Source organism: Balaenoptera acutorostrata, chromosome 8 (assembly GCF_949987535.1).
Source record: "Balaenoptera acutorostrata chromosome 8, mBalAcu1.1, whole genome shotgun sequence".
Taxonomy (NCBI): domain Eukaryota; kingdom Metazoa; phylum Chordata; class Mammalia; order Artiodactyla; family Balaenopteridae; genus Balaenoptera; species Balaenoptera acutorostrata.
In genome coordinates, this window is record NC_080071.1 from 49,778,571 (window position 1) to 49,798,279 (window position 19,709).

Below are 19,709 nucleotides of genomic sequence, written 5' to 3' on the forward strand. Positions count from 1 at the left end.
ACCCAGCAATCCCACTACTGGGCATATACCCTGAGAAAACCATAATTCAAAAAGAGTCATGTACCACAGTGTTCATTGCAGCACTATTTACAATAGCTAGGACATGGAAGCAACCTAAGTGTCCATCAACAGATGAATGGATAAAGAAGATGTGGCACATATATACAATGGAATATTACTCAGCCATAAAAAGAAATGAAATTGAGTTATTTGTAATGAGGTGGATGGACCTAGAGTCTGTCATACAGAGTGAAGTAAGTCAGAAAGAGAAAAACAAATACTATATGCTAACACATATGTATGGAATCTAAAAAAAAAAAAAGGTTCTGATGAACGTAGGGGCAGGACAGGAATAAAGACGCAGACGTAGAGAATGGACTTGAGGACACGGGGAGGGGGAAGGGGAGGCTGGGATGTAGTGAGAGAGTGGCATTGACATATATACACTACCAAATGTAAAATAGATAGCTAGTGGGAAGCAGTCACATAGCACAGGGAGATCAGCTCGGTGCTTTGTGACCACCTAGAGGGGTGGGATAGGGAGGGCGGGAGGGAGAGGCAAGAGGGAGGGCATATGGGGATATATGTATATGTATAGCTGATTCATTTTGTTATACAGCAGAAACTAACACAACATTGTAAAGCAATTATACTCCAATAAAGATGTTTAAAAAGAAAAATATGGGGCACACCAATTGAAGCAGGGGACTTCCACTGTGTCCCAGGGTCTAACATTCAGAGCACTTAGAAGCTCAAAGACAGGATGCAAGATCAGAGCAATTTCTTTATGACTCCTAATCTTTCTAAAGAGAATTGGTCGAGAACTGGAAAGCATTGATTCTGATTCTATGGGAAGGGCAGGTGATTTAGATCTCTAGGAGAACAGAGAACCCCTCAGAGCACAGGATAAGGTCTGATCTGTGTGTGGACACAGCAAGGAGATTACAAATTGAGGGATGCATGGGAGCTGGCAGGTGACCCAGATACCTCATCAAAATGTGTACCTTGAAAACAAAACACAACCTGAGTTGGAATCTGTCTGTTACTTTGCTTCTTTCCACCCCAGAAACGAAATCAGATTCCTTCTCATGGCTGTGTCCTGTTCCTGGTAATCGGATTACTGAGTAGGACATCATCTCAGATAGGAGACTGAGCCTCGGCGTGCCCAGTGTCCATTAGCCATCACGTGGTAGTGCATTAATAAACACAAGCAGAGATATGATATTACACTGTAAATGCATTTGGAGGATTTTTATTATCATTCTAACTTTGTGAGTGTGCCAGCATCATCTCTTTCAACCCTAGGTAAACTAAACTAGGTATTTAGAGAGATTAAGTTTTTCAGGACCAGACTAGGTCACCATTTAAGGCACCTCTGCCGGCAGTAATAAGCCTCCCTTGGTCTTTAATGTTTGTCCTTAAAATAGAAAGAATATATGGGTATGTATAAAAACACCTCATGATCAAGAAATAGAGTTCATACTAGGAATGTGTTTGTGTGTGTGTGTGTGTGGAAATGAGCACATATATATTCTTTAAAATACATAGTATAGTCTTTTTGTTTGTTTATAAATTTTACATAAATTGAACAAATTTCACTTCTGTTTATTTTTTCACTCAACATTATGTTTTTAGATTTCACGTTCCTATATTTAGAATAACATTTTTCCTTCTCACTTCTGCCTGAGTCATGATTCCAGTCATAAACATAGTACATCCCTCCAATTATTCAGGCCTTACTTGTAAATTTTAATAAAATCTTGTAACCTTATGTTTAACCTTTAGAGAATTTTAAAGAATAGATTTTCCTTATGTATTCATTGTTGATTTATGTAGAGACACTTATTAGTGTTTTTGTTACTGTTGTGATATCTTATTTTCTAATTGTTGGAAAGTGGAACGCCACAAATTTTGATATGCTAATTTCCTACCCTACCTCTTATTTCTTTTTATTTATTTATTTTTGGCTTTGTCTTTTATTGGTCAGGACCTACAGTGTTCTGTATCAATAAGGAGGATCTTCATCTTGTTCCTGAATGTAAAGGGAATGCTTTTTAAGTTTTTCCATTAATGTGATTCTTGCTATAGGTTTTTGATAGATAACTTTATCAAAGTAAGGGAATTCCTTCCTATTTCTAGTTTTGTTAAGAGCTTTTTATCATACATAGCTTTTGGACTTCATCAAATTTTTTTTCTCCATCTATTGAGTTGGACATATGCCTTCCCTCCTTTAGACTTTACCTTCCTGGTATGAAACCTACTTGATCATGATGTTTTGTTGCTATTTTTGTTGTTGTTATTTATAGCACACTGGATTCTATTATTTAATATTTTGTTTAAACATTGCATCAATGTTTATATGTGAAATTGCCCATAATTTCCTTTTCTTCTCCTATCCTTAGATTTTGTATGAAGAGTATACTAGTATTATAAAATTAATTGAAGAGCTTTTCCACTAATTGGAGATTATGGGTTTCCTGTGGATCTTACCTGTAAAACAGTCTAGACTTAGCCAATTTTTAAAGTTTTTTTAAAATAATTGATTAGATTTTCTTAGAGCCTATTGGGCTATTCAAGTTTTCTTTTACTTGGGTAATTTTGAAATTTTACCTTTTTCCAATATTTGTTTTCATTTCATCAACTTTTCAAATTCACTAATTCATTTATGGTATTCCTTCATAATTTAAAAAATCTGTTATTCTTTTGTCTACTTTAACTTTTTTGTTCTGTATATTGCTATTTACATCTTCCTCCCTTTTTCTCTTAATAAGCCTTTCAGTTCTAATATTTTGAAATTTTTCTCATGATGTTCCCTTTAATTTGTTTATATCAGTTACTGAGAGAGGGACAACTCAATAGAATGGGCAAGAGTCTCACTAAAAGACACTCAACATAGTATACATGCATATATGTGTGTATATATGTATGCGTGTACATGCATATATAGATAAGCATGCATGCATGTATACATATACAGATATATGTACGGAGATAATGTATGTATACACACACTATTCAAAAGAAGTGTGTATGCAGTCAATTTTATTTATAATTTATTTAATTTACCCATATATTTTATTGTTCACTCTTCATTCTCTCCTACATCCCTTTATTTGTCTGAAAATGTCCTTATTTAATGTTTATTTTTGAGGACATTTCAATTGGTTATGGGATTTTTTTCCCAGCCCTTCAAAGCTATCATTTCATTGTCTTCTGGCTTTTTTTAAAATTTAATTTTATTTATTTTTTTATACAGCAGGTTCTTATTAGTTATCCATTTTATACATATTAGTGTATACATGTCAATCCCAAACTCCAATTCATCCCACCACCACCCCCCTGCGGCTCTCCCCCCTTGGTGTCCATACGTTTGTTCTCTACATCTGTGTCTCAATTTCTGCCCTGCAGACCGGTTCATCTGTACCATTTTTCTAGATTCCACATATATGCGTTAATATACGATATTTGTTTTTCTCTTTCTGACTTACTTCACTCTGTATGACAGTCTATAGATTCATCCACGTCTCTACAAATGACCCAGTTTTGTTCCTTTTTATGGCTGAGTAATATCCCATTGTATATATGTACCACATCTTCTTTATCCATTCATCTGTCGATGGGCATTTAGGTTGCTTCCATGACCTGGCTATTGTAAATAGTGCTGCAATGCACATTGGGGTGCATGTGTCTTTTTGAATTATGGTTTTCTCTGGGTACATGCCCAGTAGTGGGATTGCTGGGTCATATGGCAATTCTATTTTTAGTTTTTTAAGGAACCTCCATACTGTTCTCCATAGTGGCAGTTATCAATTTACATTCTCACCAACAGTGCAAGAGGGTTCCCTTTTCTCCACACCCTCTCCAGCATTTGTTGTTTGTAGATTTCCTGATGATGCCCATTCTAACTGGTGTGAGGTGATACCTCATTGTAGTTTTGATTTGCGTTTCTCTAATAGTGATGTTGAGCAGCTTTTCATGTGCTTCTTGGCCATCTGTATGTCTTCTTTGGAGAAATGTCTATTTAGGTCTTATGCTCGTTTTTGAATTGGGTTGTTTGTTTTTTTAATATTGAGCTGCATGAGCTGTTTATATACTTTGGAGATTAATCCTTTGTCTGTTGATTTGTTTGCAAATATTTTCTCCCATTCTGAGGGTTGTCTTTTTGTCTTGTTTATGGTTTCCTTTGCTGTGCAAAAGCTTTTAAGTTTCATTAGATCCCATTTATTTATTTTTGTTTTTATTTCCATTACTCTAGGAGGTGGATCAAAAAAGATCTTGCTGTGATTTATGTCAGAGTGTTCTTCCTATGTTTTCCTCTAAGAGTTTTATAGTGTCCGGTCTTACATTTAGGTCTCTAATCCATTTTGAGGTTATTTTTATGTATGGTGTTAGGGAGTGTTCTAATTTCATTCTTTTACATGCAGCTGTCCAGTTTTCCCAGCACCACTTACTGAAGAGACTGTCCTTTCTCCATTGTATATCCTTGCCTCCTTTGTCATAGATTAGTTGACCACAGGTGCATGGGTTTATCTCTGGGCTTTCTATCCTGTTCCATTGATCTATGTTTCTGTTTTTGTGCCAGTACCATATTGTCTTGATTAATGTAGCTTTGTAGTATAGTCTGAAGTCAGGGAGTCTGATTCCTCCAGCTCCGTTGTTTTCCCTCAAGACTGCTTTGGCTATTCGGGGTCTTTTGTGTCTCCATACAAATTTTAAGATTTTTTGTTCTAGTTCCGTAAAAAATGCCGTTGGTAATTTGATAGGGATTGCATTGAATCTGTAGATTGCTTTGGGTAGTAGAGTCATTCTCACAATGTTGATTCTTCCAATCCAAGAACATGGTATTTCTCTCCATCTGTTTGTATCATCTTTAATTTCTTTCATCAATGTCTTATAGTTTTCTGCATACAGGTCTTTGGTCTCCCTAGGTAGGTTTATTCCTAGGTATTTTATTCTTTTTGTTGCAATGGTAAATGGGGGTGTTTCCTTAATTTCTCTTCCAGATTTTTCATCATTACTGTATAGGAGTGCAAGAGATTTCTGTGCATTAATTTTGTATCCTGCAACTTTACCAAATTCATTGATTAGCTCTAGTAGTTTTCTGGTGGCATCTTTAGCATTCTCTATGTATAGTATCATGTCATCTTCAAACAGTGACAGTTTTACTTCTTCTTTTCCAATGTGTATTCCTTTTGTTTCTTTTTTGTCTCTGATTTCCATGGCTAGGACTTCCAAAACTATGTTGAATGATAGTGGCAAGAGTGGACATCCTTGTCTTGTTCCTGATCTTAGAGGAAATGCTTTCAGTTTTTCACCATTGAGAATGATGTTTGCTGTGGGTTTGTCATATATGGCCTTTATTATGTTGAGGTAGGTTCCCTCTATGCCCACTTTCTGGAGAGTTTTTATCATAAATGGGTGTTGAATTTTGTCAGAAGGTTTTTCTGCATCTATTGAAATGATCATATGGTTTTTATTCTTCAATTTGTTAATATGGTGTATCACATTGATTGACTTGTGTATATTGAAGAATCCTTGCATCCCTGGGATAAATCCCACTTGATCATGGTGTATGATCCTTTCAATGTATTGTTGGATTCTGTTTGCTAGTATTTTGTTGAGGATTTTTGCACCTATATTCATCAGTGATATTGATCAGTAATTTTCTTTTTTTGTAGTATCTTTGTCTGATTTTGGTATCAGGGTGATGATGGCCTCATAGAATGAGTTTTGGAGTGTTCCATCCTCTGCAAATTTTTGGAAGAGTTTGAGAAGGATGGGTGTTAGCTATTCTCTAAATGTTTGATAGAATTCACCTGTGAAGCCATCTGGTCCTGGACTTTTGTTTGTTGGAAGATTTTTAATCACAGTTTCAATTTCATTACTCGTGATTGGTCTGTATGTATTTTCTATTTCTTCCTGGTTCAGTCTTGGGAGGTTATACCTTTCTAAGAATTTGTCCATTTCTTCCAGGTTGTCCACTTTATTGGCATAGAGTTGCTTGTAGTAGTCTCTTAGGATGCTTCATATTTCTGTGGTGTCTGTTGTAACTTCTCCTTTTTCATTTCTAATTTTATGGATTTGAATCCTCTAAATCCTAAATCCTAAATCCTAAAATTTGAATCCTCTAAATCCTAAATTCTAAATCTAAATCCTAAAAATTTTTAAAATTTTATTTATTATTTATTTATTATTTTTATTTTTGGCTGTGTTGGGTCTTCGTTTCTGTGTGAGGGCTTTCTCCAGTTGCGGCGAGTGGGGGCCGCTCTTCATCGCGGTGCGCGGGCCTCTCACTATCGCAGCCTCTCTTGTTGTGGAGCAGAGGCTCCAGACGCTCAGGCTCAGTAGTTGTGGCTCACAGGCCCAGTTGCTTCGCGGCATGTGGGATCTTCCCAGACCAGGGCTTGAACCCGTGTGCCCTGCATTGGCAGGCAGATTCTCAACCACTGCACCACCAGGGAAGCCCTTGGGTTTGTTTTTGTAGGTCCTTTTCTTCTCTTGTGTTTCCCACTTAGAGAAGTTCCTTTAACATTTGTTGTAGAGCTGGTTTGGTGGTGCTGATGTCTCTTAGCTTTTGTTTGTCCGTAAAGCTTTTGATTTCTCTATTGAATCTGAATGAGATCCTTACCGGGTAGAGTAATCTTGGTTGTAGGTTCTTCCCTTTCATCACTTTAAATATGTCATGCCACTCCTTTCTGGCTTGTAGAGTTTCTGCTGAGAAATCAGCTGTTAACCTTACAGGAGTTCCCTTGTATGTTATTTGTTGTTTTTCCCTTGCTGTTTTCAATAATTTTTCTTTGTCTTTAATTTTTGCCAATTTGATTACTATATGTCTCGGCGTGTTTCTCCTTGGGTTTATCCTGTATGGGACTCTGTGCTTCCTGGACTTGGGTGGCTATTTCCTTTCCCATGTTAGGGAAGTTTTCGACTATAATCTCTTCAAATATTTTCTCAGGTCCTGTCTCTCTCTCATCTCCTTCTGGGACCCCTATAATGTGAATGTTGTTGTGTTTAATGTTGTCCCAGAGGTCTCTTAGGCTGTCTTCATTTCTTTTCATTCTTTTTTCTTTATTCTGTTCCGCAGCAGTGAATTCCACCATTCTGTTTCCAGGTCACTTATTCATTCTTCTGCCTGAGTTATTCTGCTATTGATTCCTTCTAGTATATTTTTCATTTCAGTTATTGTATTGTTCATCTCTGTTTGTTGTTCTTTAATTCTTCTAGGTCTTTTTTAAACATTTCTTGCATCTTCTTGATCTTTGCCTCCATTCTTTTTCCGAGGTCCTGGATCATCTTCACTATCATTATTCTGAATTCTTTTTCTGGAAGGTTGCCTATCTCCACTTCATTTTGTTGTTTTTCTGGGGTTTTATCCTGTTCCTTCATCTGATACATAGCCCTCTGCCTTTTCATCTTGTCTATCTTTCTGTGAACATGGTTTTTGTTCCACAGGCTGCAGGATTGTAGTTCTTCTTGCTTCTGCTGTCTGCCCTCTCTTCTTACTATGGTAGGCTTGAAGTCCTATTTCCTTGCTTGCTATCAACCAGAACCACTCTTAGCTCCTAGAGGCTGCCCACATTCCTTGCCATGCAGTCTTCTTCATCTTCAATTCAGAAACAGCAAATCAAATCTTCCTTATGCTTTGTATCTCTGACTTCATCTTCTGTGACCAGCCAGAGGGGGGGAAAATAATCTGGCTTTTTTTTTTTTTGGCGTTTGGCATGTGGGATCTTAGTTCCCTGACCAGGGATCGAACCACACCCTCTGCAGTGGAAGCTCGGAGTCTTAACCACTGGACTGCCAGGGAAGTCCCTCTTCTGGATTTTTTTTTTTTCTTTCCTGTTGTGAAGACAGCTGTGAATTGTATTGCTGTGTGTGTGGGGGTAGTCTGTTTTTAAGATTTTTTTTCTCTTTGCCCTTGTTTTAGCAGTTTTACAATTATATGCCTTATCGTGTTTCCTTTATGTTTATTCTGCTTTCAGTTCATCATTCTTTTGAATCTGTGGCTTGTTCTTGTTTTTGAAAAATTATCAGCCATCATCTCTTCAAATGTTGTTTCTGTCCCATTTTCTCCCTCCTCTCTTTTTGGAACTCCAATTACATGTATATCAAACTATTCCACTGTAATTTCTGTCTTTCACACTGTTTTCTCTACTTTTCATTCTTTTTTCTCTCCATCCTTCAGTTTGGATATTTTCTTGTGGTCTTTATTCTAGTTCGGTAATGCTTTCTTAAGCTGTGCCTAATCTGCCTTGAAAACAATCCATTACTTTGTTATTGTACTTCTCAGTTCTAGAATTTCTGTTCAGCTCTTTTGTATAGTTTTTAGTTCCCTGTCAAATTCTAAATCTTTTTTGTAGTTCCTTGAAAATATTAAATGTTATTTTAAGTATCCACAGCTGATAATATCTGTATCCTTGTGCATCTCTTTCTATTTTTCTATTATTTCTCTTACTATTTTAGCATGTTTTCTAGTATGCCTGGTTTTTGAGATTGAGTGCTGGAATTGACTATGAAAAATTGTAGAAAATTTTGAGGGTCGGAATGATGCTATTTTTCTTTCAAAGAGGATTTACCCTTGCAGGCAAGTGTCCAGAGGTACTAGTGATCTCAGATTATTTTAATTCAATCAGTTATTAAGGTGATTTGAAACTGGCTCTTCTATTTTAGTTCACTTACTCCTAGAGTGTAGCATTTGGGGATGCCACCTGAAGCTGGGGGTGTTACTAGCCCCATATTACCACTTAATTGGTTGAACTTGTCTTTATGCTGCTAACCCTATGAGTCTATGAAAAGTTCATTTCAGCTTTTAGCCTATTAGCTGATTCTTCAGAAATTAATAGATGTTCCAAATAGCAGACTTCCTATTTGTGTTTCTTTCTTTTCCTGGAGCTTGGCCCTGTAATTCTTCACAGGCTCTCTGATACTGGCTTTTCTAGTTGTTCTCAGAGGGTGCATTGATTGGAATTACCAGGTTCACCATTACAGGAAAAATACATAATTTTTAAACCTTGCAAGACATTATTACTATTGTTTTATATCATTCATTGTTTATATAGGTTTACCTACATATTTATCATTTTCTTCATTCTTCATCCTTCTATAGATGCTTTAGAATTTTCTTTACTATGAGTATATTGGTGATAAATGCTTTCATTTTTGTCACAAAATGACTTTACTTTGCCTTTAGTCTTGAAAAATATTGTTGCTGAATCTAGTTTGACTATTATTTTTCAGTGTAACAGAGATACCATTCTACTTACTTTTAGCTTCCATTGTTGCTGTACAAGTCAGCTATAAGTTTGCCTGTTGGTTATTTGGGTTTCTTGAATATATAGAATGGTGTCTTTCATAATTTCTGTAATATTCTCAGTTATATTTTAAAATATTGGTCTCTCTCTTCTTTCCATCTGAGACTCCAATTGATTATGTTAGACCTTCTATTCTATCCTTTAAATATGTTACCCTTTCTTTTATATATCCTATCTTTCTATCTCCCAGGGCTGCATTCTGCGTATTTTATTCTTCCTTATCTGATACCAATTCTCTCTTCAGCTGTTTGTTATCTACTATTTAACCTATCCACTGAGTTCTTAATTTGGGACATTGTATTTTTCAGTGCTAGAGGTTTTGTTTTCTTCCTTTTGAATATGATCTATCTGGTTTTATAGGTTTTTCTTCCCTGCAGACTTTTCCCCCCAAATTTGTCTTTTATTTATTTAAGCATAGTTGTTTTATAGTCTTTGGCTGATAATTCTGGTATCTGAATGTTTACAGATCTGTTTCTTTTGTCTGTTGTTTTTCCCAGTTCTTGTTTGTAGTATTTTGTTTATTAACTTGGTTATCTTTGGCTGCCTTGTAGCCATTGTACTTAAAAAAAAATTACAGAAAATTCTTAGATCTAGAATAAAGTTATTTTTTCCAGAGAGGTTTTGAATTGGCTTCTGCCAGATACCTAGGAACATTAATTATATCACCATAACAGCGCCACCTTGAATCAAGTTCGAGACTTAAGGTCCCTTGGTCTACCTCAATGATGGAAATGTATACTGTAATACCACATATGTGCTGGTTTGTTTCTAGTTAACCCTTAGTCTCAGAGTGTAAGTCTTTGAAATCCCAGCTCATTGTGGGAAGTGTCTATTATTAGATTCCTCACCTTGTCTGACACTGAGCTTCTTTTTTTTCTGATCTTCTCATTCAAATGAAGTTGTCAACATGAAAGTTCAAATTTACTGGGATTGGCAAACACCTTCAGGCCAAAAGAGGACTCTGTATTGGCTTACCTCCTTATGTTCCTCTGTCCCCTTCAGGCTTTGCCTGGTAATTTCTTACAATCTTGTCAGCTCTTCATTAATTTTAAGAAGATTTTCAAAAATTATTTATCGAGTATATTTAGTTTTTTTCAACAGAAGGACTCATCCATTAATATACTTTGCTATAACCAAAAAAGGAGGAGGAGGACAACCTTGTGAATATTGTGAATATTTTTCCATTCTAATTTTGCTGCATTAGAGTCAGAAAATATAGATAGTGTCACGTCTTTGGAGGCAGAGTATATTAATATTTTGGTATGTATCCTTTGAAGTTTAAATAACATAGTACTGCATTTCTTTAACCTAATGAGTTGAACCCGTTTGCAATGATTATCATTACAATTATTGCTGCCATCTTTTTACTTCAGTCATTGTTGAAGCCACCACCTGCATACAGGTATAACCTGACAGCATGCTGTCTCAGCTGTACTATGGATCTCCTGCTTTCTACTCTTGGCCTTCTCTACCACCACTGCCTGGGACACCTGCAAGAACCTCTCACCACTGTGACATGGGCAAACCAAGAATTTCAGATGAGTTAAAAACTGTGAGTAACCCTTGATCAATGAAGCATATGAGCTGGAGAATAAATGTGCCTCTCTTCTACCCCTTGGGTATATAATTCTGAAGTGCATTCTACATGGCTCCTACGAAGACCCTAGTGGATTGAGCCCCATGCTGATCAACTTGGTAATGCACTCTTAAATAGACTTGCCCTCCTTCTCAGTTTCCCTCTTGTCAGTCCCTTATTCCTGTTCCTTGGGATTCTTTTCCAAAGTAAACTGCCTGCATACAAGACCTTGATTCAGGCTCTCTTCTTTGAGGGAAGCTAGTAAAAGACACCATGCTTTCTTCCTGAGTTTTGTTTCTTTTTCTCCTGTCCTACCATTTATTGGATAATCAAATGTGCTTCTGCTGTTTTGAAAGTTACTTATTCTACTTTTATTCTTCTGGTAGTTACCCCTAACTTACTGAACCAAGGGCATTACCTAAAGTTTATCAATATCTTAATCTATTCCCCAAACAAACCAATAACCTTAACTGGTTCTTAACACACTTTGACATATATCTATTTGTATCATTTAGCATTTAAATTCCAGATTCATACTGATCAAGTGGGTTTATTTGTAGTAATTGAGGATTTAAACAATAATAAAGTACTCAATTCTTTACTCATTCACACAATATCTCACTGCCTGCTCCTGGACTCATCGCTCTTTCACCTGGACTATGGCCTATAATAGTTATTTAAAGAGGATATATGATAAATTTTCTGTAATATTTATTTCTCCTTGCATTTATAGTTTAAAGAATGATTATTTCCTGAAGTTTGTTTGAGAAACTACTAGTGGAAGTGCTGACAATGGTTACAGACAGGTGGACTTTTCAAAGGAGTCAGCACAGCAAGGCTGACTCTTACATGGAGGTCTCAGGACCCAATACAAGCAATGGAAACAAAGAGAAAGATAATTATATATTGTTATTTAACCATTTGTCCTATGTTGAAACTAGAGGCTTAAAATACCCAAGGAATGATTTTTTTTGGCTGCATAATTATGCTCTTGTAATGGAAGAAAGCTCTTAAGGAGGCTGCCTGCTGATGAGTGAGAACATTTTGACAGGCAATTTGTGAGTTTTGATGCTCTTGAAAAACAGTGTATCTGCATGGAATCTAGATTAGCCAGTGAACTGATTGATAAACTGAATGTGGCTTGCATCAGCTCTTGTCACAAGAGAGAAGTATTATGTGTTTAACCACTAAATGGCTAACTGCTTGTGAATGGAAATTTTTTTTTTTTAGGTATAATTGACACAGTATTATATGTTTCAGGTGTACAACATAATGATTCACAACTTTTAAAGGTTATATTCCATTTATATTTATTATAAAATATTGACTATATTACCTGTGTTTTACAATATATCCTTGTAACTTATTTATTTTATACATAGTAGTTTGTTCTTAAAGGAGCTGTTGAGGTAAGACTGCAACCTAGTGGTGAGTTTGTTATTGAAAAAAAGTGGCTGGGCCATTGATGAATGCTGCATTTGAATTCAGAGTGGGAATGAACTCACAGACAAGTGTGCTGGTGCCCTCCTTGTGTAGACCGACCTTCAAATCATGTTGTAAGTGGGCTAGAAACGAAGAAAGGATGACTTAATCGGATTCCTGAAGCTGTTCATCTAATGTAGCATTTTCTCCCTTGTCTGACACTTCTGATCACATCTCTTGGTTCCTCTTTAAAGATGCAGTAACACAACATTATAAATCAAATATACTCCAATATAAAAAATAAATTAAAAAAAAGAAAAAAACTAAAGAAAAATTTTTAATTTTTTTAAATTTAAAAAATCAAAAAGGGGCTTCCCTGGTGGCGCAGTGGTTGAGAATCCGCCTGCCAATGCAGGGGACACGGGTTCGAGCCCTGGTCTGGGAGGATCCCACATGCCACGGAGCAACTAGGCCCGTGAGCCACAATTACTGAGCCTGCGCATCTGGAGCCTGTGCTCCGCAACAAGAGAGGCCACGATAGTGAGAGGCCCGCGCACCGCGATGAAGAGTGGCCCCCGCTTGCCACAACTAGAGAAAGCCCTCGCACAGAAACGAAGACCCAACACAGCCACAAATAAATAAATAAATAAATAAATAAATATTTAAAAAAAAAAAAAGGTGCAGTAAGATCTTGATGGGACCAGTGTATCTTATCTTCTCACACTAGTTGGACTAATTTCCCTTATTTGCTTGTTTAATCAGTTCTATTTTAGAGCAGACTTTTAGTTGCTTTTATTTTTGTGATTGAAGCAATACAAATCACACTATTCTGTAATCCAAATTAATTAAATTTTGCATGTAACATGATTCTAAATATCATTCTCATTATAATGTTCAGCTTTTTACAGTTGTGGGTTCTTGTTTTGTTTTGTTTGGTTTGGTTTGGTTTGCGGGATCTTAGTTGCCCAAGCAGGGATGGAACCCAGGCCCACCGCAGTGGAAGTGCAGAGCCCTAACCACTGGACCGCCAGGGAATTCCCCCGGTTTTTTACAGTTTGATGTAGCTTTTATTTCTTAGAAATGCTTATTACTAGTTGTATTGCTATTTCATATTATTTTGCATTAATATGGAAAAATTTATTGACTCAATCATGCTGAGGCTTTATTCTTGCTATGATCACTTTTCTTACACAAAATATAGAATATCCAGGAAATATCTGTGTATGACAATTTGAATCTTTTAATTACTGCATATCTTAATCTCATTTTAAAAGTCTGCTTGAATCTTATCTCAATTTTCCTCATTTCTCATCAATCTTTTTAATCATATACTTAAAATTATTAATAGTTCAATCATTGTTTCTTGATTTTCATTGTCAGATCATCCTTGTTCCCTAGCACTCTAATTCTGTTAGATTATATTAACTGGTTTTTTTTTGGCCACACCCCACGGCATACAGGATCTTAGTTCCCCGACCAGGGATCGAACCCATGCCCCCTGCAGTGGAAGCGTGGAGTCTTAACCACTGGACCGTCAGGGAAATCCCTTAACTTTCCTTTTATATAGCTTTACTTTACTTGTAATACTTTATGTGTGATTTTTTTCTTTGTTTCTTTTTCTGGCAAAGCTTGGTATTTGAGTGTGAAGTCTGCTTATTCCATATGTGATAAAATCAGTCTTGTGCTTTCATAAGGGTTATCAAGAGATAATATCATTAGCTTTTAAATTCTTTCTTCACCTCAACTCTTCCACATTTAATTCAAATACATTTTCAGAAAATGTCTTAATTCTTTCAAATTTATATGCTCCTAAGTTTGGAGTATATGACTCTATAGCATTGCCAAAAGCAGATAGCTCATGATTACAAGACTTACTGAAGTGGGTTGACTGCATGAAGCCCATCTCAGTCAGTGAAATGATGTCCTCTACATAATTCATAGGATTTTTTTTGTCTCCAATGTCACCCTAATGAAATGGTTTTAGATTCTCTTGTGCTCTTTAAAACAGCTTTCTACAAAGGACAAATAAGGACCTGACTTAAATGGGGTGAGCCAAGAAATTAGCCACTCTAATCAATGCAGAAATCAATGCTGGAATAATGAGTTATCTGTGAGCGCTTTCTCTTTTTCTACCACTCTTTTGGGATGTATGTTGAGAAATCTGTCACACATAGATCATGGTGACTGACATGGCACCCTAAAGGCAATTTCTACTAAAATAAAAGTTCATGGGACTTGCAACAACATGGATGGAACCAGAGGGTATTATGCTTAGTGAAATAAGTCAGACAGAGAAAGACCAATACTGTATGTTATCACTTAATATGGAATCTGAAAAATAAAACAAACTAGAGAATATAACAAAAAGAAACAGACTCACAGATATAAAGAACAAGCTAGTGGTTCCCAGTGGGGAGAGGGAAGAGAGAAGGAGCAAGGTAGGGGTAGGGAATTAAGAAGCACAAACTAAATAAGCTACAGGGATATATTGTACAGCACAGGAAATATAGCCAATATTTTATAATAAATATAAATGGAGTATAATCTATAAAAATTTTGAATCAGTTATGTTGTACACCTGAAACTAATATAGTATTGTAAATCAACCGTACCTCAATTAAAAAAAAAAAAGTTCATGGGGCAAAATGCCTTTCTATAAATTAATTAGTGTAATACTGTTAGGGAAACAAAATAAATCTCCCTTCCCCAATACACTTAATTATATTTTGGAAGCAGGAAGCAAATTAATAAAACAACATGGCAGGTCTCAAAACTATTGATTTTCAATGGATTACTTAAAGCTCTGTAAAATATATGATATGAGATACCTTTGATGACCCTTAAAATCTTTTTTAAAACAATAATGTCTTTAAGAATTCAGGTTTATTAAGTGCTCCAGAAGTAATGTATGAAAAATGAGGGTACATTGTATACTGGAAAGTATCATTCTATAGTTAAAATTTTATTAACAAGAAGTCATGTTGTGTAAATATGTATAAACTACTACAGTGATCTGAAAGCATCTTAATAGTGTCCTTTAAAAAAAGCTTATCCTTGAATAATGCCTTAGTTCTCATGTATGAGAGAAATCTACAAGGTTTATTTTTCAGCTCTCAAAGAGCTGTTTTAGGGCTTCCCTGGTGGCGCAGTGGTTGAGAGTCTGCCTGCTAATGCAGGGGACACGGGTTCGAGCCCTGGTCTGGGAAGATCCCACATGCCACGGAGCAGCTGGGCCCGTGAGCCACAATTGCTGAGCCTGCGCGTCTGGAGCCTGTGCCCCGCGACGGGAGGGGCCGCGATAGAGAAAGGCCCGCGCACCGCGATGAAGAGCGGTCCCCGCACCGCGATGAAGAGTGGCCCCCGCTTGCCGCAACTGGAGAAAGCCCTCGCACGAACCGAAGACCCAACACAGCCAAAAATAAAATAAATAAATAAATAAATAAGAAAATCCTTTAAAAAAAAAAAAAAAAAAAAAAAAAAAAAGAGCTGTTTTATCTGGCATTCTAAATATATCTAAAATAAATGTAAGGAGTATATGTTCTATTTTATGTCCTTCCCTAACAACAACAACAACAAAATCTTCAGTTGGTGGTTAATGTTATTACTTTAGATATACAGGAAAAGCTCCTGGATACAGAATTGTTTAAGGGTACATTAGAATAAGTTACAGAATTAGAACTTTAGGTAAGGAAAGACAAAGCAAACAAATTTTGACACACAGAATCACAGATTTGGGGAGGGTAAGAGTGGTAGGAAAAAGAGGGGGAAAGTAGGTAGTTTTTACTTAAATGATGGACATAATATATATAAAAGACATCAAAAGAATTGGCATGCTCCCTTTTTTTTTCACTTTATGGGTTTCAATAGATGATAGATGGCTAGAAAGAGAACATACACACTCACCGTCCTCAAGTTTCTGATGTATTTGTGTATTTGGCCAAGGTCACACAGACTTAATGCAAGTCTTAATGGCCACATTTCCCGGCATTTCTCATTGCAGCTTCCCTTGGCCACCAGAGCCCCCAAAAGAGGGATTTACCATTGTTAACACTAGCTGCACAAGGTAAGTCCTTCCAGATCTGGGAAGCTTAATTTTGTCTTGTACTTTTCATACCAGGGACATATATTACTATTTAGGAAGCCCTTAGGAAATAGATGCCCCTATTGGAAAAAAAAATTGACATCTGGTACTCTGGTTTTCTAGTCTAACTCAGTGGCAAGCTCATTCAGAGGAAAAAACAGAATGAATGCCCAAATATTCATGAGTGGTATCCTGACTCCAGTTTTTTGGGGTCTTGGAAAGCCTGCTTTCCTACCACATACTCTTTCCTCCTTCAATCCCATATCCCCAAGTCACTACCCAGAGCAATAAATTAATGGGGTGTAGAGAAGTGAATAATGAACTTATGGATGATAAATCTTGGACAAGCTCAATGCTTTTTATACTACTACAAAATTAAAATATATGTGAAAAAAAGCATCATAAAATTTATTTGCTATTCATGATTGCAAGAAGGTGATTCAAAATGAAGTAAAATTTTTCCCAGTAAATTCTCTCAGGTACATTTTTCTCCCTCCTTACCTATTAGCATAATGTTTGGGATAACAGTGGATGGAATAGGTCAAAACTGAGTTCCAGTCTCAGCTTGCATTTCTCTTTGTTCTTGTCACTCAGTGTGAGGTTACATGGACCAGTCAAATCAGTAACACGTGGGGACTTGTTAAAAATGTAGAATCTCAGTCTTCATCCTATATCTACGGAATTAGAATCTGCATTTTAAAGACCCCCAGGTGATTCACATTAAATTTTGAAAAACGCTGCTTTGTGTAACTTTTTGTAACTGAATATCTCTCCTCCTTGGTTTCTCTTTGGTCAAATTATGAGGTAGATCTAGATAATGTGTAGGAATTTTTGAACTAGAAGGAACCTAGCGTAAGGATTAGTGGTTTAGAGCATATGGACTATGGAACCATTGTGTCTGGGTTTGATTCCCAACTCTGCCACTTACTAAGTGGGCAGATTAGATAGCCTCTCTGTGCCCCAATTTCCTCATTCAAAAATAGGAATTATAATAATTTCTACTTCATAAAGTTGATGTGAATAATTGAATTTATTATATGTAAAGTATTTAGATTAGTGCTTGATACAGAATAAGCACTATGTAAGTATCAACTCATAATAAGAGTTAAGATTCTTGACTGATAACATTCCAGAATATATGGAGATGCCAACTGACTGACTTGAAAGTTGCTAGTGAGTATATGTAGAATCTAAAATATGAGACAAATGAACTTATCTACGAAACAGAAACAGAATCACAGGCGTAGAGAACATGTGGTTGCCAAGGTCGGGGGTGGGAGTTTGGGGTTAGCAGATGTAAACTATTATATATAGGATGGATAAACAACAAGGTCCTACTGTATAGCACAGGGAACTATATTCAATATCCTGTGATAAACCATAATGGAAGAGAATATGAAAAAGAATGTAAATATATATATATATATAATTGAATCATTTTGCTATACACCAGAAACTAACACAACATTGTAAATCAACTATGCTTCAATTTAAAAAAAATTTTTTTTAAAGGAAGTTACTAGTGAGGGCATTCTATCAGTATGAATGTGGAGAATTGAGGAAAGCTTTATGGAAGAAATGGGAATTTAGAATAGTTTTATGGGATAACTAAATTGGGGAATGATTAGAGATAAAAGCATTAAGAGTATTCCAGGTAAAATAGACTTACAGGCAGTGGTAAACGTTTGGAGAGGGACAGAGGAAAGCAGGGATCATGTCTCCTAAGTTTCAGGAACTTTGAGGAAGGCATGGGGTGACTAGAGCAGAGGCTTGTTGGACAGTTGAAGGGCTAAGATTGGTTCCTCTTAATTATAGACTAAAAAATGTTAGCTTTAACTGTGAGGAATAGAGAATATATATACATATTTGTGGAGGAAAATGGAATAAAGTGATAAAGGAAATCATTAATAGACAGGATGGCTCAGTAGAAGAGAAAGCAAAAGGAATAAGAAGCAAGATTTGGTCATTAGACATGAAGAATACATGGGGAGGAGGCAATTATAGCTCCAAGATTTTAAGTCTGAAGGACCAGAAATGTGATGGTGCTTTTAGCAAAAATGAGAATATTAGAAGCATAACTGCTTTGAGGAAAAGATATGTTTGTTTTAGAAGTGTTGAGTGCAGGTGATGGGAATACATCCAATAAATGATTTGGCAGATGCTGTAGAAAGAGCACCATTCAGAACAAGGCCTATCATCCTTTCACCTTTTATTGTTGTGTTACTGAGCACTTCACTAGCATCAATACAAGACAAAGGTAAAACCTTAAAATTCGAGAATGATCACATCTTTGTTTTCTTTACATATTTCAGATTCTCTCTCTACTAAATATTTTTAAAGTGAGTTTAAATTGAGTGGCAGTATTAGTTTTTTTATGAGTCAACAAAAGAACTTGAAAGAAAATGAGTCTCAGATCCATTATTCCATCTTTCTGCTCCCTGGACAGCATTTACACTCAGACTCAAAGAAATTGAGAACAAATGAAATATGTGGTTTTCAGGCTTTTCTAAATCCCCCTAGACCTAGAAGGCAAAAATAATGTTTTTGTCCAGGAAAGAGCCCAGCACAATTCAGTGTCCAGGAGACTATTAGCCATCATCAATAACGTTTACCAGAGTCCCTTGCCTTTAATGAAACAGGAGCAGAAAAATTGATTGGGAGGCAGTGTGTGTGTTATCATAATACTTATCCTCGGGTAAAAAGTGCATTTGTGAGCAAATCTAGTATTGCCTAGCAACTGTCTCTAGGCAAAGGGTGGTTGGGAGCCAGCTGCTGCTGCCTTTCAGGAGCCTTCGCCTATTTCTACACACCTCATAGGATATCTGTTTTGGATTATTTGGATTCCAGTTTTAAGGTAGAGTTTTTCTTAACAACTCCTAATATTAGATATTTTGCTTTTTAGTGATCGACACAATAAACCTAATATTACTTTTTATCCATCTCCGAATATAACATAAATATATAGATTTTTTAACTACAGTGGAATATGTATGAAGTCAGGAGCTTTGGTGATTTTTAAAAACATTCCTTTCTGTTCCTTTTAGACCTGACACATTCTCGAGTGGTCTAGGACTATACCCACATTTACACCCACTTCTAAGAGCGTAGGATGTGGTGTTAAACATGCCCCAGAAACTTGCAAATTTTAACTTTTCTCCTGAAAAACCTATCCCTGGCCTTCTTGTGTAGTCACTTTTTCTACTTCCACTACTGATTGAGATTTATTTTCTTGCCCCTGCCCCTTGCAGCAGGATATAGCTCAGCTAACAGCAGTGAAGCAGGAGTCTCCAGAGGAACCAGGGGTTATGCCAGAACTTGA

At 36.3% G+C, this 19,709-nt stretch overlaps 1 protein-coding gene across 1 annotated transcript in view; it reads left to right on the forward strand.

Annotated features, from left to right (window-relative positions):
* The first annotated feature begins 10,830 nt into the window (after window positions 1-10,830).
* The window catches only part of C8H2orf88 (chromosome 8 C2orf88 homolog), a 77,681-nt gene continuing 68,802 nt past the window's right edge, over window positions 10,831-19,709 (forward strand). The window contains exon 1 of the mRNA XM_007171470.3: window positions 10,831-10,863. The gene's annotated coding sequence lies outside the window, so the exon portion shown is untranslated. The remainder of the gene's footprint in view (window positions 10,864-19,709) is intronic.